General features: G+C 42.5%; 1 protein-coding gene across 2 annotated transcripts in view; it reads right to left on the reverse strand.

The window, feature by feature from the left end:
* LOC134970092 (uncharacterized) overlaps positions 1–24,014 on the reverse strand; it is a 449,044-nt gene that overhangs the window by 340,632 nt on the left and 84,398 nt on the right. For both annotated transcript variants that reach the window (XM_063946172.1, XM_063946171.1), the window contains exon 2: positions 3,344–3,436. The gene's annotated coding sequence lies outside the window, so the exon portion shown is untranslated. The remainder of the gene's footprint in view (positions 1–3,343; positions 3,437–24,014) is intronic.

Consider the following 24,014-nt stretch of genomic DNA (forward strand, 5'->3'; position numbering starts at 1 on the left):
TGTTGTTGTCAGATACATCCACCTACAGTAAATTACCCATTAATCCAACTGATAAGTATAAAACACAACTGGATAGTATCCTAAAATATGCCCATGATACACAACAAATCAACAATAGGATATTTAAAGCATTAAGCACAGAACATCCCATCACTCCTGTAATATATACTGTACCAAAATTACATAAAGATGTCTGTAATCCACCCCCTCACCCCATCATCTCAGCAAGAGGGTCATTGCTGCAACCAGTGTCCAAATTTTTGGATGGCCTTATTTAACCATTTATTTTAAAACAGCTTACCTTCTTAAAAGACACCACACAACTTTTACTCAAATTACAGTCTTTACCTCAACTTCCAGAAAATACCATACTGTGTACATTAGATGTAAAAAATTTATACACAGTGATCCCTCATGAAGGAGGCCTTAAAGCCATGGAATTGTTCTTATACAAACACAATTTTTCAGACATCCCCATTCCGTTATTTCTACAGTTGTTAAAAAGTACTTTGGTCAACAATTATTTTATACATAATGGTCAGTATTATGTTCAAACCAAGGGCTGTGCCATGGGGTCCAACGTAGCCCCTTCTTTTGCCAATGTGTATATGTTTCAACAAGAACAAACTTTCTTCTTTTCGGATCCAGATGTTACACAATTTATTTTATTATACACAAGATATATCGACGATCTCCTGATAGTGTGGACGGGTCCGTTATCAACCTTAACCTTATTGATCTCCAATACCAACAATATGGATAACCCCATAAAATTCACTCATCAATTCAGCACTTCCAGTATCAATTACCTAGATGTTACTATAAGCATCCATCAAGGTAAACTTAGAGCCTCTCTATATACTAAAAACACAGATCGGAATACCATGTTATTACATAGTAGTTGTCATCCACCTGCCTTGATCAAAGGGCTACCACGATCACAAATGATTAGGGCAGCACGCATTTCAAGTAATCCAGAAGATCTAGAACAAGCACTGTCACACATGGTGGAAAAATTTGCTTCCAGAGGATATCATTACAGAGAGCTGTTAGAAATGAAAAACACAGTACTACATATGCCACGTGAACAACTGCTGCAACCTATACAGAACAAGAAAAAGGATGATAGAATCAAAATACCCTTTGTGACAACATTCAACACAGCCAGTGCAGTGATCCCACAAGCAACCAAGGCCCTCTGGCCAATTGTCACAGGAGACAAAGATTTACCAGTATTTAAAAACACCCGCATTATGCCCAGTTATAAAAGAGGCCGAAGCATTCGAGATCGATTAGTAAAAACCAACATCACCGCACAAATGAATGCAACATCATTAGGTACTATTACTAAAAAACCGGGATGCTATAGGTGCATATCTTGCACCACTTGTAAATACATGGATCCAGGACATTTCTTTGCCAACCAACAAACCGGACATAAATATAAAATAAAACATGTAGTGACGTGCACCACACCGTATATTGTGTACACTATCACATGCCCTTGTGGTTTCACTTACGTGGGACAAACTATACGCAATCTACGTGACCGTATGGCCCTACATAGATCGGCAGTTAAAGCAGCGCTAGAAGGCAAAAATATAGACCAACCAGTAGCGAGACACTACCGATTACATGGACATCGTCTGTCAGATCTTCGCTGCAAAATCATAGACCATATCCCAGCCTTGACAAGAGGGGGTGACCGTTAAAAACTCCTGACCAAATGTGAATCTAAATGGATATTCCTGCTGGGAGCGTTAGCACCCAATGGATTAAATGAAAAATTCACCTGGAATACCTTTCTAACTTGAAATAGCTCACCATATTAATTAAAATTATGCTCCTAAAATATAAATGTTAGTTAAATGCAATTATGAATAGAAGTAGATTGTTATTATGCATATACTTCAATAACGTATTTTTTGTATCACCTAGGAACTTATAATTTATTATGGTAGAGCATTTGTACCCTCAGTTTTTAATCGTAATTTTTAAATTCACTTTCACATTATTTCTTTATTATTATTATTTATTATTATTATCATTTATTTATATGGCGCCACAAGGGTTCCGCAGCGCCCAATTACAGAGTACATATGCACATAATCAAAACAGTGACTTACAGTTGAAATCAATTTTGGACAAGTACAGGGTAACTAAGCATAACTACACCAGTAAATGACAGAGATAAGTTCCAGGTGGCCCAAAAACTGTGATTTGGGCAGTTGAGAATTATTAAAGAAAAGGGTGAGCACATGAGGGAAGAGGGCCCTACTCGTGAGAGCTTACATTCTATCACTCATCATCAACATTCAAGCTTATTTACAAGCATTTGTAATATTGAAGCTTGATCTTTATTTTTACACTTCAGGTTCTCCCGGCGCAACGGGTCCCGAAGCTTGATCGGGTTGCCCAGCAACCATGACGTCACGAACGGAGCGACTTGCTGACGCACCCGGAAGCCGACGGCCCGGGACTCCGAGAGACACCGCACGCTGCACACACAGGTATATAACACAGGTAAGCACACTTTAGCACTCTTTAGTCACTTGTATCACCATTTAAGATGCACAGCCTGATGAAAAGACCGTAATGGTCTTGAAACGTTGCTGTAATTTTTCAATACAGACCTATTTAACAAGACCTTGGAGTGCCGCCTGTGTTTCCTTCTACAAAGCTCTACATAGGACTTGGGAAGGATCCGTTTGTCTATATATATATATATATATACACAAATAATGATAAAATTATAATAAAGAAATAAAAAAATAAATTAAATAAAAAAATTAAAATGAATTGAAATAAATATATATATAAAAATAAAAATAAATTATATATAGATATATACACACGATGTGGAAGGACTCTAACAGTCAGCAATGCTCAGGTACCATCTGGAAAATGTAGTAATAAACAAACGTCCTCCAACAAGCAGCAGCACTCTGAGACTTCATTTGTCAATGAATCACAATAAAGTGCAATTAATAAATCATCCTGTGAGCCAACGTTTCGAGGCCAATAATGCCCCTTTGTGAAGGTGATGACACATTGACAAAGAGGCGTTATTGGCCTCGAAACGTTGGCTCACAGGATGATTTATTAAATGCACTTTATTGAGATTCATAGTGTGACAAATCAAGTCTCAGAGTGCTGCTGATTTTTGGAGGATGTTTGTTTTATTTATATATATATATATATATATATATATATAGGAGAAAAACGTGGCACTCACGGCAAACTTCAATAATCACGACCACAACGATAATTTGTAGCAGAGCAACATTTCAGTGGCACCCCACTGTTGTCAGGCTTTATTAATATAAATTAAAAACAATCCTACCTTTATAGAACCCCCACGTGCATGTTGTAAAACGGTCCGGACCCGAACATCCGGTAAAGGAAACGGAAATGATGTGAAAGTGCCGTCAGCGCACTGAAAGAAAGAAACCCATTACCATGGAAACCAGGTCGCTAGCGGTAAAGCATAAACCGAACATTGCTACAAAATACAGGATCTTGAATAGCAACCAATAAATACAGAGTGCTGAGCAGTATCAAATGTTGAAATATTAATACATACATAATAGCAATACTGCAAGCCATTAGGGAAATTCCGATTGTTCAAAAAATTAATAGAACATTTTCTTAACAAATACCTATACTGGTATAAATCAATTAACGGCCGAACCAAATTCGTGTAAGTGTAAGTCAACGCATGGACTCATCATCATGCCACCACTATAGCAAATGATTTTATAGGAAACATGCATAGGAGAACTGCTCATTAAGACCCTTCGGGTAAATCACATCCAAATAGGCTATCCACCTCGCCTCCACTTGCAATAATTTAGAAGCACGATCACCACCCCTGATATTTTTGGGGACGTGGTCGATCATCCTATAGCGTATGCTATTGATGGAATGCCTGCAAGCAGCAAAGTGTCTAGCCACAGGCTGTTCACTGCTCCCTGTGTCTAAAGCATTTCTTATAGCAGACCTATGACAAGTCATTCTCTCTTTAAATTTACGTTCAGATTTACCAATATAGCTAAGCCCACAGGGGCACACTATCTGGTAAATAATGAACGTAGAATTGCATGTTAATTGATGTCTGATCATTATCCTCTTGCCAGTTTGCGGATGATTGAATGAATCCCCCACCAATAAATATTGGCAGGTGACACATGTACACTTAAAGCACCCCAATCTAGCATTCTGTGCTGACAAAAAATGAGTCGGTATTGATGTGTCCATCAACATGCCTGAGACATCCGTTCTTACAAGATAATCTCTTAAATTTTTCCCTTTGGAATAGCAGGGCATCAATTTAGAACCAGACAAATGCAACTGCTCGTCCGTTTCCAACAGAGGCCAATGCTTTTTAGCAATTCTGGTAATAGTCTCAGATTTAGTGTTGAATTTATTGACCCATGGAAATGTAATATGTTGTTCCACCGTTTTCGATTTCTTCTGTAATAAAGCTGTTCTATCCATGTCCATAACTTTTATTTTGGCTGACTGTAGTAAATCTTTAGAATAACCCCTCAGCAATAATTTAACAATCAATGCATCAATCTGCCGTGAGGCCAATTCTACATTGCTATTAATTCTCCTGATCCTGATCATTTGAGAATATGGCAACCCTCTTTTCAAAGAAGGAGGATGGCAACTATGTGCATGCAATAATTGGTTGCGGTCGGTTGGCTTCATGTAGATTGATGTAATGACACGATTATTTTGAATCGTCACCGTGACATCGAGGAAATTAATTACATGCTGATTCGACACAAATGTAAATTTAATCGTACTGGCACCTGAATTGCATACCTCCAGTAAATCAATCAAATTAGCCTTATCGCCTTTCCAAAGAATGAACAAGTCATCTATATAGCGATTGAAGAGAATTACTCCTGATCTGAATGTATCATTGCTGTAAAACAAATCATCTTCGACTGAAAATATAACAATATTTGCGTACGTGGGAGAAACAGCAGATCCCATCGCACAGCCTTGGACTTGCAGGTAAAATTGCTTCCCATAAAGAAAAAAATTATTAGTCAAAACCAATTCTAACAATAGTAGAATCACTCAATTTTACCAGCATCAAAAGCTTGTTTTCTAATGAGAAATCTTCTAACAGCTGTCAACCCCATAGCATGGTGAATAGATGTGTACAAACTGACTACATTGACCGTTGCCAGCCAACAATCGTCAGGTAATGATGATTAATCGGAGATTATTCAAGAATGCAGTGGTGTCAACTAAAAAACTAGGTTCCTCACAAAGCAACGGTTGTAAAAAATAGTCCAAAAAGACCGACACAGCTTGCATAAGCGACCCTCTTGCCGACACAATGGGTCGACCAGGGGGAGGATTTGTTCCCTTGTGGATCTTTGGTAATAAATAAAATAAAGGGACTACAGGAAACTGAGGTACCAAAACATCCATGACATCTTTTGTAATTAATTCAACCTCCACAGCCTGTAATAGAATCACCCACTCCTCTCCCATCTACATCTCTGATCTTATCTCGCTTTACACTCCCACCCATCCTCTTCGCTCTGCTAATGCTCGCCGACTCTCCTGCCTACGGATTACTTCCTCCCACTCCTACCTCCAAGATTTTTCACGTGCTGCACCACTTCTCTGGAATTCCCTACCTCTCCCCCTCAGACTCTCCACCTCTCTACAAAACTTCAAACGGGCTCTCAAGACCCACTTCTTCACCAAACCCAGCCAAATCTCATCCTAAACCTCTGTTCCACGCTCTCTATGTACCCCATCTGTCTCACCCCTGTCTGTCTACCCCTCCCCTTTAGAATGTAAGCTCTCACGAGCAGGGCCCTCTTCCCTCATGTGCTTACCCTTTTCTTACTTTAATAATCTTCAGCTGCACCAAATCCAGCAGTCTTCTGCCACCTGATACTTATTCCAGTGTCATCTGCTGATGTAGCTATGTTTATTTACCCTGTACTTGTCCTATATTGTCGTCAACTGTAAGTTGCTGTTTTCCTGTTTGATTATTTGTTTATGTACTCTGTAATTGGGCGCTGCGGAACCCTTGTGGCACCATATAAATAAAGGATAACAATAATAATAATAATAATAATAATAATCCATGACATCTTTTGTAATTAATTCAACCTCCACAGCCTGTAATAGAATCTCAATAAGACGTTTCCTACAATTCACAGTCGGATTGGTGTGTAACTTAATATATACATCAGAACAAGATAACTGGCGCAAAGCTTCCAAATTATAGTCACTAAAGTCTTATAGTAATTTACAGTGGAATATAGAAAAATACAAACTTCAACGTAAAGTCAAACTAAGAGAACATTTTGGTGATCAGACAAGTGGTGTCACTCATAGTTCTATGCCTACTAAACTTCTCCCTTTTCGCCCCAAGTCAGTTTTTGATCCTCTGTCAAACAATGCAAGCTTAAAAACCTTTATGAGAGTCCTTGAACATGAAGTTAAAGATGTTGTTGGCTCTGGTGAAAAAGTATATCCCAATCTCACTAAGGCTGAAAGAGAGGCTCTACAGGCATTATCTAAGAATGATAAACTGATCATTAGACCAGCGGACAAGGGGGGTGCGATAGTACTGCAAGACTTTAGTGACTATAATTTGGAAGCTTTGCGCCAGTTATCTTGTTCTGATGTATATATTAAGTTACACACCAATCCGACTGTGAATTGTAGGAAACGTCTTATTGAGATTCTATTACAGGCTGTGGAGGTTGAATTAATTACAAAAGATGTCATGGATTATTATTATTATTATTATTATTATTATCCTTTATTTATATGGTGCCACAAGGGTTCCGCAGCGCCCAATTACAGAGTACATAAACAAATAATCAAACAGGAAAACAGCAACTTACAGTTGACGACAATATAGGACAAGTACAGGGTAAATAAACATAGCTACATCAGCAGATGACACTGGAATAAGTATCAGGTGGCAGAAGACTGCTGGATTTGGTGCAGCTGAAGATTATTAAAGTAAGGAAAGGGTAAGCACATGAGGGAAGAGGGCCCTGCTCGTGAGAGCTTACATTCTAAAGGGGAGGGGTAGACAGACAGGGGTGAGACAGATGGGGTACATAGAGAGCGTGGAACAGAGGTTTAGGATGAGATTTGGCTGGGTTTGGTGAAGAAGTGGGTCTTGAGAGCCCGTTTGAAGTTTTGTAGAGAGGTGGAGAGTCTGAGGGGGAGAGGTAGGGAATTCCAGAGAAGTGGTGCAGCACGTGAAAAATCTTGGAGGTAGGAGTGGGAGGAAGTAATCCGTAGGCAGGAGAGTCGGCAAGCATTAGCAGAGCGAAGAGGATGGGTGGGAGTGTAAAGCGAGATAAGATCAGAGATGTAGATGGGAGAGGAGTGGGTGAGGGCTTTGTAAGCAAGTGTGAGAAGCTTGAAATGGATTCTGAAAGGGAAGGGGAGCCAGTGAAGGTCTAGTAAGAGAGGAGAGGTGGACGTAGTGCGTTTGGTGAGGAAAATGAGCCGGGCAGCAGCATTGAGGATAGATTGGAGTGGAGAGAGGTATTTGTCAGGAATGCCAGTCAGGGGGAGATTACAGTAGTCCAGTCTGGAGATGACCAGTGAGTGGATAAGAGTCTTAGTAGCGTCCTGGGCCAGAAAGGGTCTGATCCTGGAAATATTTTTTAGATGAAAACGGCAGGTTTGTGAGAGGTGCTGAATGTGTGGTTTGAAGGAGAGGGAGAAGTCAAGGATTACTCCCAGACAGCGCACTTGGGGGGTAGAGGAGATAGTAGTGCCATCAATAGATAATGAGATTGTAGGAGGTGAGGTTATGCCGGAGGGAGGGAAGATGATCAGCTCGGTCTTAGACATGTTAAGTTTAAGAAAGCGCTGGGACATCCAGGAAGAGATAGCAGAGAGACAGTTGGAGATACGAGTGAGGAGAGTAGGGGAGAGGTCTGGAGAGGAAAGATAGATTTGAGTGTCATCAGCATAGAGATGATATTGGAAACCAAAAGAACTAATGAGCTTACCTAGTGAGGACGTATAGAGAGAGAAGAGAAGAGGACCAAGGACAGAACCTTGGGGTACCCCTACAGTTAGTGTAAGTGAGGGGGAGGTGGAGTCATGAGAGGAGACAGAGAATGAACGGTCAGAAAGGTAGGACGACAACCAAGAGAGGGCAGTGTCACGCAGACCAATGGAGTGAAGGATTTGCAGTAGGAGAGGATGGTCCACAGTGTCAAAAGCAGCAGAGAGATCAAGTAGAATAAGTAGAGAGTAGTGTCCCTTAGATTTAGCAGCATGGAGGTCATTGAATACTTTTGTAAGGGTAGTTTCAGTGGAGTGGAGAGGACGGAAGCCAGACTGGAATGGGTCAAGCAGTGAGTGTGAGGAAAGAAAGGAAGTAAGGCGGTTGTAGAAAATACGCTCAACGAGTTTGGAGGCAAAAGGGAGGAGAGAGATGGGTCGGTAGTTGGAGAGAGTGTTTGGATCAAGGGTAGGTTTTTTTAAGAATAGGAGAGATGAGTGCGTGCTTGAAGGCAGAGGGGACAGTGCCTGATGAGAGGGAGAGATTGAGAAGGTGGGAAAGATGGGAACAAGCAGAAGAAGAGAGGTAGCAGAGGAGGTGGGAGGGGATAGGGTCAAGTGGGGAGGTGGTGAGGGGACAGGAACAAATGAGGGCCATGACTTCCTCTCCAGTTGCATGGGAGAAAGAAGACAGAGTTGGTGCGAGGGATGGGGAGGGTTGGTAATGGATGGGAGAAGGCTGGTTACTGATGGTCTGGTGTGATGTGATGTCCTGACGTATGGAGTCAATTTTGGATGTGAAGTAAGTGGCAAAGTCAAGAGCAGAGAGTGAGGAAGGGAGACGAGGTGGAGGTGGGCAGAGGAGTGAGTTGAGAGTGGCAAAGAGGCGCCGGGGGTTGGAAGACTGGGAGGAGATGAGGTTCTTGAAGTATGACTGTTTAGCAAGAGAAAGGGCAGCACTGAAGGATGAGAGCATAAGTTTGAAATGGAGGAAGTCTGCCTTAGAGCGTGATTTCCTCCAGTGTCGCTCAGCAGTACGTGAGCATTTTTGCAGATATCTGGTGCATTTGGTGTGCCAGGGTTGAGGTGTTAATTTGCGAGGGTGAATAGTGGTTGGTGGAGCAACAGAGTCAAGAGCAGAAGTAAGGGAAGCATTGTATGTGGAAGTGGCTTGTTCAGGGCATGAGAGAGAGAGAGAATAGGAGAGAGAAGCGAGTCAAACAGGGAGGAAAGGAATGTGGTGTCAATAGCTTCAATGTTACGCTTAGTGATGGTAGCCTTAGGAGGTAGAGATGGGGAAGTCGAGAGAGATAGGTTAAAGGAGAGCAGGTGGTGGTCAGAGAGGGGAAATGGGGAGTTGGAAAAATCAGAAATATCACAGCGGTGAGTGAAGACCAGATCCAGTGAGCTCCCATTCACATGGGAGGATGAGGAGGTCCACTGGTAGAGACCAAGTGAAGAGGTGAGGTTAAGGAGTTTAGAGGCAGGGGATTGTGTGGGGATGTCAATAGGGATGTTGAAATCGCCTAGGATAATGGTGGGAATGTCAGAAGAGAGGAAGTGAGGAAGCCAGGAAGCAAAGTTGATGATGAATTTGGAAGCAGTGCCAGGGGGGCGGTAAATGACAGCTACTCTAAGACGGACTGGTTGGAAGAGGCGTATGGCGTGGACCTCAAATGTAGAGAATATAAGGGATGGTTCTGGTGGTATGAGTTGGTAGGACTAACTAGAAGGTAAAAGGACCCCTACACCACCCCAAAGGCGACCACCAGGTCGGGGGGGGGGGGGGGGGTGTATGAATGTGAGGCCCCCAGCAGAGAGAGCAGCAGCAGAAGTAGTGTCAGAGGGCGTAATCCAAGTTTCAGTAATGGCTAGTAGGTGTAGGGTGTTGGAAATGAAAAGGTCATGAGTGGGGACCAGTTTGTTACAAACAGATCTGGCATTCCAGAGGGCACAGGATAGGGGGTATGAGTTTGTGGGAGAGACGTGAATGAGATTTTCAGGGTTGCTGTAGCGATGAGGTGGGATTAACTTTGAGGGCAGGGATGATGAGAGAGTAGTGATGGTACGGGTGCCTGAGCTAGGAGGGGAAACTGCAGGAGGTGGGCAGGGAGGGAGGTCAGTGTGATGTGGATGGGGGGGTGGGCAGGTGACAGGGAAGGGAGAGAGGGAGCAGGGCTGAGTTGTAGGGTAGCAGGACCACGGGGCAGAGGTGAATGAAAGTGGGGTAACAGAAAAGGTGGGGGAAGGAAACAGAGGGATGGAGGGGAGACAGAGGAGGGGAGAGAGGAGGAGGTGTATGAGACTAGGGGGGAAGGATAAAGATACATTATTAGGTAGACACTGAGTGATGTGGGGAGTATAAGAAAGCCTTGACATAGTGTTAAGTAGGTAAATAGGTTGAGGGAAAGTGGAAGTAGGAGAGGAGACTGTAAGGGAATCCGAGCAGAAGAATTGCAGAAATGCAGGTGAGAAAAGCAGTGTAGGCTCAAGGGGTGTAGATTTAGTATGAAATGAGTCAAAAGCGTAGATAAAGTGGGTGCAGAAATGTATTTGGAGTGTAAGAAATGAAAGGATTGTGGGAGGTTTAAGAAGCAATGTTAATTATGTTAGATTTTTTAAGTGTTTGCAGGTAAAATTGCATTGGTGCAGCTGTGCTTAAAAAACAAAATTACAATAATACAGATACAAGCATTTGTAGGTGAATTGGACGGTTTTTGAAATGTCCAAGTAAGGTTGTTCCATGCTATTTAATCAGATGCAACAATCAGGAGGTGAGTGATCTGAGGAGTAAGTGACTCACATTTGTTATTAGTTCTTCAGTTTTCTTTGTTGTGTTTGATTGGTGTGCTTCTGTTTTTCTTCTTTTTCACTTCGATTGAACGCTGATTGAACGCTGCTGTTATGTGTCAATTTTATCACGCTTTGATAAAAATGCACGCTTAGATCAATAAATGCACAGCCAAACGGTTTTGCACAGCCTACACCATTGGACTTAAGTAGAAGACTATTACAAGTGAAACCAATAATTGAAATCTGTAACCACACCCCACCCCCTCAAATGCCAGGCAATAAATTACCTTAAAAACAACAACCAGGCATTCCACAAAGATTAAACTGGGTCTATATCATTCAAAACTTAAAAAAATAAGAATTTACTCACCGGTAATTCTATTTCTCGTAGTCCGTAGTGGATACTGGGTACTCCGTAAGGACCATGGGGTATAGACGGGCTCCGCAGGAGACTGGGCACTCTTAAAAGAAAGATTAGGTACTATATCTGGTGTGCACTGGCTCCTCCCTCCATGCCCCTCCTCCAGACCCCAGTTAGGGAAACTGTGCCCGGAAGAGCTGACATTACCAGGAAAGGAGTTGGAATCCAGGGTAAGACTCATACCAGCCACACCAATCACACCATACAACTTGTGATAACTATACCCAGTTAACAGTATGAACAATAACTGAGCCTCTCTCAACAGATGGCTCATACAATAACCCTTTAGTTAAGCAATAACTATATACATGTATTGCAGAGAGTCCGCACTTGGGACGGGCTCCCAGCATCCACTACGGACTACGAGAAATAGAATTACCGGTGAGTAAATTCTTATTTTCTCTGACGTCCTAGTGGATGCTGGGTACTCCGTAAGGACCATGGGGATTATACCAAAGCTCCCAAACGGGCGGGAGAGTGCGGATGACTCTGCAGCACCGAATGAGCAAACTCAAGGTCCTCCTCAGCCAGGGTATCAAACTTGTAGAATTTTGCAAAAGTGTTTGAACCCGACCAAGTAGCAGCTAGGCAAAGTTGTAAAGCCGAGACCCCTCGGGCAGCCGCCCAAGAAGAGCCCACCTTCCTCGTGGAATGGGCTTTTACTAATTTAGGATGCAGCAGTCCAGCCGCAGAATGTGCAAGCTGAATCGTGCTAGAGATCCAGCGAGCAATAGTCTGCTTTGAAGCAGGAGCACCCAGCTTGTTGGGTGCATGCAGGATAAATAGCGAGTCAGTTTTTCTGACTCTAGCCGTCCTGGAAACATAAAGTTTCAGGGCCCGGACTACGTCCAGCAACTTGGAATCCTCCAAGTCCCTAGTAGCCGCAGGCACCACAATAGGTTGGTACAAATGAAACGATGATACCACCTTAGGGAGAAATTGGGGACGAGTCCTCCATTCTGCCCTTTCCATATGGAAGATCAGATATGGGCTTTTACATGACAAAGCCTCCAATTCTGACACACGCCTAGTCCAAGCTAAGGCCAAAAGCATGACCACTTTCCACGTGAGATATTTTAGCTCCACGGTCTTAAGTGACTCAAACCAGTGGAATTTTAGGAATCCAACACACGTTAAGATCCCAAGGTGCCACTGGAGGCACAAAAGGGGCTGAATATGCAGCACCCCTGTAACAACGTCCGAACTTCAGGCAGTGAAGCCAGTTCTTTTTGAGAGAAAAAGGGATAGGGCCGAAATCTTGGCCTTTATGGATCCTAATTTTAGGCCCATAGTCACTCCTGACTGTAGGAAGTGCAGGAATCGACCCACCTGGAATTCCTCTGTAGGGCCTTCCCGGCCACACACCAAGCAACCTATTTTCGCCATATACAGTGAAAAAGTCTTGCTGTCACGTCTTTCCTAGCCTTTATCAGCGTAGGAATAACTGCATCCGGAATGCCCCTTTTCCGCTAGGATCCGGCGTTCAACCGCCATGCCGTCCAACGCAGCCGCGGTAAGTCTTGGATCAGACAGGGTCCCTGTTGCAACATGTCCTGACTGAGAGGCAGAGGCCATGGGTCCTCTGAGAGCATTTATTGCAGTTCCGGGTACCGAGTCCTTCTTGGCCAATCCGGAGCAAAGAATATTGTTCACACTCCTCCGTTTATTACAATTCTCAGCCCTTGGGTCTGAGAGGAAGAGGAGGGAATATATAGACCGACTGGAACACCCACGGTGTTACTAGTTTATCTTTTTATTGAGGTGGGACGCCATGTAGTCCACCTGAGGCAGTTTCCATCAATTTGCAAAACTGCGTGAAGACTTCCTGATGAAGTCACCACTTTCCCGGGTGGAGGTCGTGTCCACTCCCGGAATGAACACTGCTGACAGTGCGCTTACTTTATTCTCCGCCCAGCGAAGAATTCTGGTGGCTTCTACCCTCGCCACCCTGCTCCTTGTGCCGCCCTGGCGGTTTACATGAGCCCCTGCGGTCTGACTGGATCAGAACCAGTTGGTCGCAAAGCAGGAACTCCGCTTGACTTAGGGCGTTGTATATGGCCCTTAGTTCCAGGATATTGATGTGAAGGCAAGTCTGTTGGCTTGACCACAAACCTTGGAATTTTCTTCCCTGTGTAACTGCCCCCCACCCTCGGAGGCTTGCATCCGTGGTCACCAGGACCCAGTCCTGAATGCCGTATCTGCGGCCCTCGAGAAGGTGAGCACTCCGCAGCCACCACAGGAGAGACACCCTGGCCCTGGGGGATAGGGTGATTAACCGATGCATCTGAAGATGTGATCCGGACCACTTGTCCAGTAAGTTCCATTGTCCTTGCATGGAACCAGCTGAAGGGGATGGCCTCGTATGATGCCATCATCCTTCCCAGGACTCGAGTGCAGTGATGCACTGACACCTGTTTTGGTTTTCAATGGATTCCTGACCAGTGTCACGAGCTCCTGAGCTCTCTCTATCGGGAGATAAACCCTCTTCTGGTCTGTGTCTAGGATCATGCCTAGGCGAGGCAGATGAGCTGTAGGAACCAACTGCGACTTCGGAATATATAGAATCCAGTCGTGTTGCCGTTTCACTTCCAGAGAAGGTGATACGCTGTCCAGCAACTGCACTCTTGATCTCGCTTTTATGAGGAGATCATCCAAGTATGTGATAATAGTGACACCTTGCTTCCGCAGGAGCACCATCATATCCGCCATTACCTTGGTGAAATTGATAATGACAATCCCGTACCGCAATTCTGAGGTACGCCTGATGAGGTGGATAAATGGGGACACGAAGGTATGCATCCCTTATGTCCCGATTCATTTCAGGCTTGCAATGACCGCTCTTAGCGATTCCATCTTGAACCTGAACCTTTTCAGGTATATGTTCAGGGATTTTAATAAAATATGGGTCTAACCGAACCGTCTGGTTTCGGGATTATAACATGGTCGAATAATAACACCCTCTTGTTGAAGGAGGGGACCCTTGACCACCACCTGTTGAAGATACAATCTATGAATTGCAGTTAACACTGGCTCCCTCTCTTGGGGGGAAGCCCGCCGGGTCCTCGGTGAGGGGGCATCTTCTCACAGTCCAGCCTGTATCCCTGCGATACAATTTCTATTGCCCAGGGATCTAACAGGGAGTGAACCCACTTGTGGCTGAACTTACGAAGGTGTGTCCCCACCGGGCCTAGCTCCGCCTGTGGAGCCCCAGCGACATGCGGTGGATTTTTGTAGAGGCCGGGGAGGACTTCTGTTCCTGGGGACTAGCTGTGTTGTACAGCTTCTTTCCTCTGCCCCCGGCTCTGACAAGAAAGACGCACCTCAGACTTTCTTGTTTCTTTATTCAAAAAGCTGCATTTAATAATGTCGTGCTTTCCTAGGCTGTGCAGGAATATAAGGCAAAATATCAGAATTACCAGCTATAGCTGTGGAGACCAGGCCGAGAACCTTTCTCCACACAATCCTCAGCCTTCCATATGCCTCTTAAGTCGGCATCATCTGTCCAATGTATATTCTACAGGACACGTCAAGCAGAAATCGACATAGCTTTTGTCTCTAGGACCCAGTATACTCATGTCCCTTTGGGCATGCTTTATAATTATATATCTATCACTTAAGACAGCATCTTAAAATATTTATATGCATACTAGGGTCTCAATCTCTGCTGATAAGGTACCTGTCCACGCTGCCACAGCGCTATAAACCCATGCCGACACAATCGCCGGTCTGGGTAGTATACTAGAATGTGCACACTTTCTGCAGGATCCCTGAGAATAGCTAGTGCAAACAGGACACCCAAGGGGAAGATTCTCAACACATCTTGGCCCTAGTGGGGAAAGGATACAGCCTGAGAATTCTCTTGTGGGAAGCTGCCGTCTCTTGTCTGGAGATTCCCGCTCTTTTTCCTCATGAGAGGAGGGAAATTTACCTCAGCATTCTTCCCCTTAACATGTGTACTCTCGTGTCAGGGACAGATGAGTCATCAGTGATATGCAAATCATCTTTTATTCCAATAATCATATATTGAATATCTTTTAGCCCTCTTGGCTGTAACTTTGCATTATCGTAGTCGACAGTGGAGTTAAACTCCGTGTCGATACTTTGTTATTTTGGATAGTGAACATAGAGAGACTCTGAAGGACTCTGTGACATAGGGACAGACCAGGGTAGATTTCCTTTCTGTTCCCTAACCTTTTGTGCAATAATTTTACCTCAGCACTTACACATATCCAAACAGGTGTCGGCGTTGTCGACGGAGACACCCTCCCACACACATATCCGCTCTATCACCTCCTTAGAGGAGCCTTTTACCTCAGACATGTCGACACACGCGTACCGACACACCACACACACAGGGGATGCTCTATTTGAAGACAGTTCCCCCACCAGGCCCTTTGGAGAGATAGAGAGAGAGTATGCCAGCACACACCACAGCGCTATATAATACAGGTATGTACACTATACTGAGTGATTTTTCCCCTATAGCAGCTTATATACACAGTTTTGCGCCTAAATTTATGTGCCCCCCTCTCTTTTTCACCCTTTGTGTACCAGGATACTGCAGGGGAGAGCCTGGGGAGCTTCCTTCCAGCTGAGCTGTGAAGAGAAAATGGCACCGGTGTGCTGAGGAAGAAGGCCCGGCCCCCTCAGCGGTGGGCTTCTGTCCTTTTATGTACTTTAATGGCGGGGGTTAATGCACATATACAGTTTATCAGGCTGTATTATGTGCTTTTCGCCAAGTAAGGTAATCTAATTGCTGCCCAGGGCGCCCCCCCCCCAGCGCCCTGCACCCATCAGTGACCGGAGTGTGTGGTGTGCTAAGGGAGCAATGGCGCACAGCTGCAGTGCTGTGCGCTACCTTAATGAAGACCGGAGTCTTCAGCCGCCGATTTTCAACTTCTCTTCGTTCTTCTGGCTCTGCAAGGGGGACGGCGGCGCGGCTCCGGGACCGGACGACCGAGGACTGGGCCTGTGTTCGATCCCTCTGGAGCTAATGGTGTCCAGTAGCCTTAGAAGCCTAAGCTAGCTGCAAGCAGGTAGGTTCGCTTCTCTCCCCTCAGTCCCACGTAGCAGTGAGTCTGTTGCCAGCAGATCTCACTGAAAATAAAAACCTAACAAATACTTTCTTTTCTAGGAAGCTCAGGAGAGCCCCTAGGGTGCATCCAGCTCTGGCCGGGCACAGATACTAACTGGGGTCTGGAGGAGGGGCGTGGAGGGAGGAGCCAGTGCACACCAGATATAGTACCTAATCTTTCTTTTAAGAGTGCCCAGTCTCCTGCGGAGCCCGTCTATACCCCATGGTCCTTACGGAGTACCTAGCATCCACTAGGACGTCAGAGATAGTACTTCAAAATCACATACTATGCAATAATGTTTCAATTTGCATTACCTAGCAGAATTAGCTTTGCATATATAGATATAGTGCAGCAGAATATGTTGGTGGTTGTAGTCAATTGTAATTACCTAGCAGATTTAGCTTTGCATATACAGATATAGTGCAGCAGAATATGTTGGTGGTTGTAGTCAATTGTAATTACCTAGCAAATTAGCTTTGCATATATAGATATAGTGCAGCAGAATATGTTAGTGGTTGTAGTCAATTGTAAGTACCTAGCAGAATTAGCTTTGTATATATAGATATAGTGCAGCAGAATATGTTGGTGGTTGTAGTCAATTGTAATTACCTAGCAAATTAGCTTTGCATATATAGATATAGTGCAGCAGAATATGTTGGTGGTTGTAGTCAATTGTAATTACCTAGCAAATTAGCTTTGCATATATAGATATAGTGCAGCAGAATATGTTGGTGGTTGTAGTCAATTGTAATTACCTAGCAAATTAGCTTTGCATATATAGATATAGTGCAGCAGAATATGTTGGTGGTTGTAGTCAATTGTAATTACCTAGCAAATTAGCTTTGCATATATAGATATAGTGCTGCAGAATATGTTGGTGGCTGTAGTCAATTGTAATTACCTAGCAAATTAGCTTTGCATAGATAGATATAGTGCAGCAGAATATGTTGGTGGTTGTAGTCAATTGTAATTACCTGTAGGTGACAAGAAGAGATGTTGCCATGCTAGGGGAGCAAATACATATATAATGTTTCTGTGAAGGGTAAATACTGGCTGCTTTTGCATGTAGCCCTCAAATGTTAGACAGCTTTATTGTAATTTTATTTTTACACTGAAATTTAGATTTCAGTTTAAACACACCCCACCCAAATATAATCTCTCTGCACATTTTACATCTGCCCCACTTACAGTGCAGCATGGCCCAGTTTCTTGCTTTTTTTGCTTTGTTTACAAACATGAATCAGGGACAGTTTTCTATAGATTTCAGTTTGAATCCACAGGTTCCAGCACACTTCCAATTCAGATGCATTTCTTTGCCATCCTCTTCACTCCGCTAATGCATGCCGCCTCTCCTGTCTACTGATTACTTCCTCCCACTCTTACCTCCACGATTTTGCACGTGTTGCTCCCTTTCTCTGTAATTCTCTACCTCTCCCACTCAGACTCTCCACATCTCTACAAAACTTCAAATAGGATTTCAAGATCCACTTTTTACGAAACCCAGCTGTCTCTCATCCTAAGCCCTCTGTTTCATGCTCACTTTCTACCCCATCTGTGTCACCCCTGTCTGTCTGCCACTCTCCATTAGAATGTAACCTTTCACGAGCAGGATCCTCTAACAGCTTTCAAAAACAACAATATAAGGGTTTAACCAAGATTTTTTACTTTAGGAAAGCAAATTTCACATTGCTGAAACAAGCAATGAAGGAGATTAATTTGGAAATTGTATTTCATGGTAAGAATACTGCTGAAATGTGGGACATTTTTACAACTGCACTCAATAAGTACACTAATTTATATATTCCCAAAGTCAACAAAAACAGAAGTAGGAAATCCAAACCGATTTAATAAAAAGGTCAAGGAACAAATGGATAAAAAGAGGCGTGCTTTCAAAGCATTTAAGTCTGACGGAAAGGTGGAATCATTCCAGTTCTACAAGGAATGTAACAAAAAAATGCAAAAAAGCGATTAGAGCAGCTAAAATAGAAAACGAAAAACAAATCAAAAAAGAGAGTAAAACAAACACGAATAAGTTCTTTAAGTATATAAACGGTAAAAGGTTGAATAGGGAGAATATTGGGCCCTTAAAGGGTAAGCTGGATGTCTTGATTAATGATGATAGGGAAAAAGCAGATTTATTTAATAAATTGTTTTCATCAGTATTCACGAAAGAGGACAGGTTGACGAGAATAAGGCATAACATAAATAATAATAATGACCCATTGCTTAGTACTTGCTTAAACGAGGGAGTAATCCGGGAGAAACTAAGTAAAATTAAGATAAATAAATCTCCTGGGCCGGATGGACTCCACCCTAGGGTTCTTATGGAACTCAATGTACAGATATCGAAACCTCTATATTTGATCTTCAGTGAGTCAATTAGATCAGGAATGATGCCAAAGGACTGGCGTATAGCAGAGGTAGTTCCAATATTTAAAAAGGGTATTAAAACGCTCCCCGGGAACTATAGACCGGTTAGCTTGACTTCTATAGTGGGTAAAATACTACAAGGTATATTAAGGGATAGCATTCTAGAGTACTTGGATACCTCCAAGGTTATTAGGAATCAACATGGATTTGTGAAGGACAGGTCATGTCAAACTAACTTAATAAGCTTCTACAAGAAAGTGAGCAATAATATTGACAAGGGTCAAGCAGTGGATGTGATCTTTTTAGACTTCTCTAAGGCTTTTGACAAAGTTCTACACAGGAGACTAATTCTCAAACTAAGAGAGCTTGGGGTAGGAAACACTATCTGTACTTGGGTGAGTAATTGGCTGTTTAATAGGGAACAGCGAGTGGGGGTTAATGGGTTGTACCCTGAATGGGCTCCAGTACTCAGTGAAATACCGCAGGGCTCAGTACTCGGGCCATTGCTGTTTAATATATTCATTAATGACTTAGGTGAGGGACTGGAAAGCACAGTGTCAATTTTCACAGATGATACTAAATTATGTAGAATAATTAATTCAGACAAGGATGCTGAGTCTCTACAGAATGACTTATCTAGACTGGAGGCCTGGGCAGACAAATGGAGAATGAGGTTCAATATAGACAAATGTAGAGATATGCACCTTGGGACTAAGAACAATCAGGCAGCCTATAAACTAAATGAGGAAAATGTAGTATTAATGGTAGTTGAAAAAGATCTAGGTGTGCTCATCGATAATAAACTTGGTAGCAGTACGCAATGTCAAAATGCAGTAGCAAAGGCTAATAAGGTGTTATCATGCATAAAACGGGGTATGGAGACAAGGGATCAAAGTGTAATCCTGCCTCTGTATAAATCATTGGTGAGACCACAACTGGAATATTGTGTACAGTTTTGGGCACCATATTATAAAAAATATATCTTGGAACTCGAAAGGGTTCAGAGGCGAGCCACTAAACTGGTTATGGGGTTGGAGGCACTGGACTATGAGAAAAGACTTAAAAGGCTTTGTCGAAGTTAAAAAAAAAATATTACATAAAGAGAACATACAAACTCTACACACATATGTCGCTATACTTGCAAATACGCGCAGTGAGCACAGCAATATATGGTAACACGCGCATTTACACAGACATGCCACAGAGATAGATTCAACACTTATTTCATACAGTACATAATTATAATAATATCAAGCGCCAGACATCATGATGATTTAAAATTATATCTAATGAATTAATGTCATGAATGTGTATTATTTGAACTAAGCAAGATAGACCTGTCATATTTACTATTAAAACAACCAGCTTAATGTGTAGATTAATTTGATACTTGTTATTGAGTTGTGGGACATTGTGACAGATGGTTATGATTAGATGTATGGAAGCTGGGATCACTTTTGTTAGAACAATGGATGTTCCGAATGGGACAGTGGACAGGAAGCTCAGGCCAGCCCCTTTGGACGTCCCCAGGGCTGAGCCTGTTAAGCACATACAAAGGAACTGGTGACTCATCGTGAATCCCTCCCCCAGAAACTAGATAACACACTGATCACACAGGAAGGCAGTTCCTGTTTTGGTCTCAGAGTTGCTGTAAGGTCTGAGACGATGATGGAGTTATTGCCAGCTCAGTTCCTGTTTTGGTCTCAGCGTAAGATGGAGTCCCGGCATGATTTTACAGAAAGAGAGAGACATAAGCATTGAGGGGAATGGTATTGTATCGCTGGCCTGTAACTGCATGTAACTGTATGTAATTGTATGTAACTATGTTTTAACTGCTTACTGTGTGAGTTGTATTCATGTAACTATAGGTATACTGTACATTGTAATATATATTGAATCCATATCCTTTTAATAGCAAATATATACTTCAAGAGCTTTGGAACTCAGATAATGTGTGGGTGTATTGTTTTCTCTTATGGGATACAGTGTTTTGCAATGTACAGCGCACTTTTATCATATATGGTAATAAGATGCGCCTGGCGTCTGCAATATATATTAGAGCGGGCATTTTAAATATTTGTGAGAAATCAATTTGGCATTCTTAGATGAGGGCTCTTACGAAATATCAGGGTCTTAATGATGCACTGTACATTACAAATGCGGCTGTAATTGACTGGCTCCAATGGACGCATTGAGAAGCTGATGAAAATAACATCCACGTTAATGTATTGTTGTGTTATCAGTAAGCCAATAATATGAAATTTCAAGAGACAGTGCGTTTCTCATAATATTTAAGATGCTAAAATTTATTTTTATTGTTGCAAAACAAGGTTCAAATAAGTCATATTGTGTTTGATTCAGATTGGATTGTTTATCTGTTTAAGTAGGTTTAAAAGTATATTTAAAAGTTGCTGCATAGCCTTGATATAATTTTTATTTTTAACTCTGGCCTAAAATAACTTCTGATGCTTGTATGGTGTGTGATTTCTTTGTGACAAAGAATTTTTCCTCCATTTTGGACTAACCACATGGCCTGTCCACCATTTTGTGTAACCCTCATGGATGTGGAAGGGGGAGGAGCAGCGGCCATTTTGGGAAGGTCATTTTTCTAAATGGCTTATTTTCACTGCTCAGAATAATCAGCTTTCCTTGGTCACATCAAACACCATTTATGAGTTACCAATGCATTTATTTAACCCATGCCATAGTCAATTACAAATAGTTTAACCTGGGCCTAGTGAGAGTTAAGAGATGAATACTTGATGTAAGAATTACACACAGATAAAAAAGAAAAAGTTTTTTTTTCTTTTACCTCTAGGATTTAGTTAAAATCTGCTTGCTAGTTTAAGATAGCCATTGAAATGCAAATTAACCTGTGTAACTGCTTTTTCTTAGCAGTGAAAACCCACTTTTACAGGCAGGCAAAAAGCACATAGCTTTGATATGCAAATTAGAAGCACTGAATGGGTAAATGAGTCTCATAGGAGACCAGTGAATGGTACATATATATAATTATTATAATTATGTGTATATTTATATCAGTGTATGTTCTGCAGGATAGCTACCCAATCTGAATCATATCATTTAAATTATTGATTATTGCTAGAGTCATTATAGATCTGTGTGAAATAGGATACATTTGTTGCTATATAGTTACAACTAAAATAAATGTCTAAGGAAGTAAGTATAAAGACACAAACGCAGGTCTGCATAAAAGTTTATACAGAACAAGTTGTGTCTAGTGGGCAATAGTAGTTAGTATTGCTCACATTTATAGAAGCTGTGTGATTTGTTTTATTGCGGACGCAGGGTTTTGTACACGTGTCTCGGGCAAAGTAAAGGACTGCGCATGCAGCGTAAGAGACACGCACGGTCGCGTGTTTGCGCAAAGTGCGTAAGAATTCGGGCGCTAAGTACAAATTATACAATAGTGTCATTTAGTTCAAAGGTGGGATAGTAGACATTTAATACAATAGCACATAACTATCAGATTTCAAAAGCAGGTTACTCTAAATTTAGTTTAAAAACTGTAGTGCCTCTGGGGTAAAGCTGCTTATCTGAATGAATCCAAATTTTCTGTACAGAAAATACAAAGTGTACTTGAGCGAGCGAACGTAGGAGTGAGTGGAACTGAACCCCGGAAGTCGGGTCCCATGGTACATCAAGTAAGAGGAGGCTTGGTGGCGTGAAGTGGCTGACTCACGTTAATATAGATTGAAATACGCAAATCATGAGGTGATTTGTAGAGGAGCGTGATAGTGCATTGTATTGCGAAGTATTGAAGTAAAAAGGTTTTTTTGGTATTACGCTCCGGACTGAGGGTCCCAGTTTGTACAACGACCCGTGGTCGTACGGCAGATAAGTAACAAGTACCTATATGCTGTGCGATTGGACCGCGCATTTGTGGGTGCGATATATATAGCGCAACTGGATACCCCTTTACAAGCTTTTGCGTAAAATCGTGGTACCATTAGCGCTGTTTAGAGCACAGGTTCTCAAACTCGGTCCTCAGGACCCCACACAGTGCATGTTTTGCAGGTCTCCTCACAGAATCACAAGTGACATAATTAGCTCCACCTGTGGACCTTTTAAAATGTGTCAGTGAGTAATTAATACACCTGTGCACCTGCTGGGTTACCTGCAAAACATGCACTGTGTGGGGTCCTGAGGACCGAGTTTGAGAGCCACTGGTATAGAGCATACGCAAGTGTGATTTGTGTATAAGGTTATAGGGAGTTTTCGCTGGTCTCTCTCAGGAAAATCTCCAGCGGTGTATATTTACTGGAAAGGGTAAGTTATTACTAAAAAACTTCCAGTAAATATAGGTCAGATAGGGCCCTAGGTTGGGCACATTGCCTTCGCTATCGACAGTGTATGGTAGTACTGGCCAACGTGGGCATGAGCGAGTGAAAGCGCTAGGTGTCTTTCACCGTCTATCTGCGGTGTGCATTAGGGATTGCATTTATTGGCAAAAAGTCCACGATGGGATCCAATTGCACAAGCAGTGGGCGTTTAGAAACTAGGGTTCAGGTTGAGGTGCCGCGGCCCAGGGGGTCAGCGAGGTTTATTATGTGTGAAAAATATGGGTCACACACGGAGGCTTTTTGCAATGAATGGGTATGTATGACTGACAAAGATAGGGTACCATTCCCTAAAGTGGGCAGCTTTGAACTAGAGGTATTGCAGAACTTAAGGATAAGAATATGTCTGATAAAATCCCGAAAACAAAGGGTCAGACATACAAAGTGTTTAAACCTGTGACAGCAAGAGGGGTTGGTGAGTTTGATCCTAAGGTATTGCAGGTGGTATGTTTAACCAAAGTCATATAAGACAATAATGGAAATATAAGAACTGTTTGAACTTGAAGCAACAATAAGTAGGAAAAAAAAAGAGAATGCAACTATACCGCCTTATGTAGATGTGGAAGCAGTTACGGCCAGCATACAAACTATAGAAAATAATAAGAATATGAAAAAGATGACTGTAACCTATATATGTACTAATGAATGTTGTGTTGAAGTTTTATTTAGGAGGAGAAGGTGACCTGATCGTTTTCAGCCATTTCTCATGCACCCAGAGGAGTATCCAACCGGTAAAAGAAGAGCAGTAGCCTGTGGGGGAAGTGGCTGAGACCAGTGGAACAGGTTTGTATGGTATCATTCGTGTACATATATAGTAAAACCCCAAAATAAAACAACAAAAATCAAGAAAGTAACATCAGAAATGGAGAAAAAAAACATGTCTGCATATTTAGTATTTGCCAGTAGGAAAGCGGGCAGAGACAAGGTAACCCCAGGGTATTTCTTTCAGTTACCATATAAGAAGTATTCATTCCT

The sequence above is a fragment of the Pseudophryne corroboree genome, chromosome 11, assembly GCF_028390025.1.
Source record: "Pseudophryne corroboree isolate aPseCor3 chromosome 11, aPseCor3.hap2, whole genome shotgun sequence".
In the NCBI taxonomy this organism is placed as follows: Eukaryota; Metazoa; Chordata; class Amphibia; order Anura; family Myobatrachidae; genus Pseudophryne; species Pseudophryne corroboree.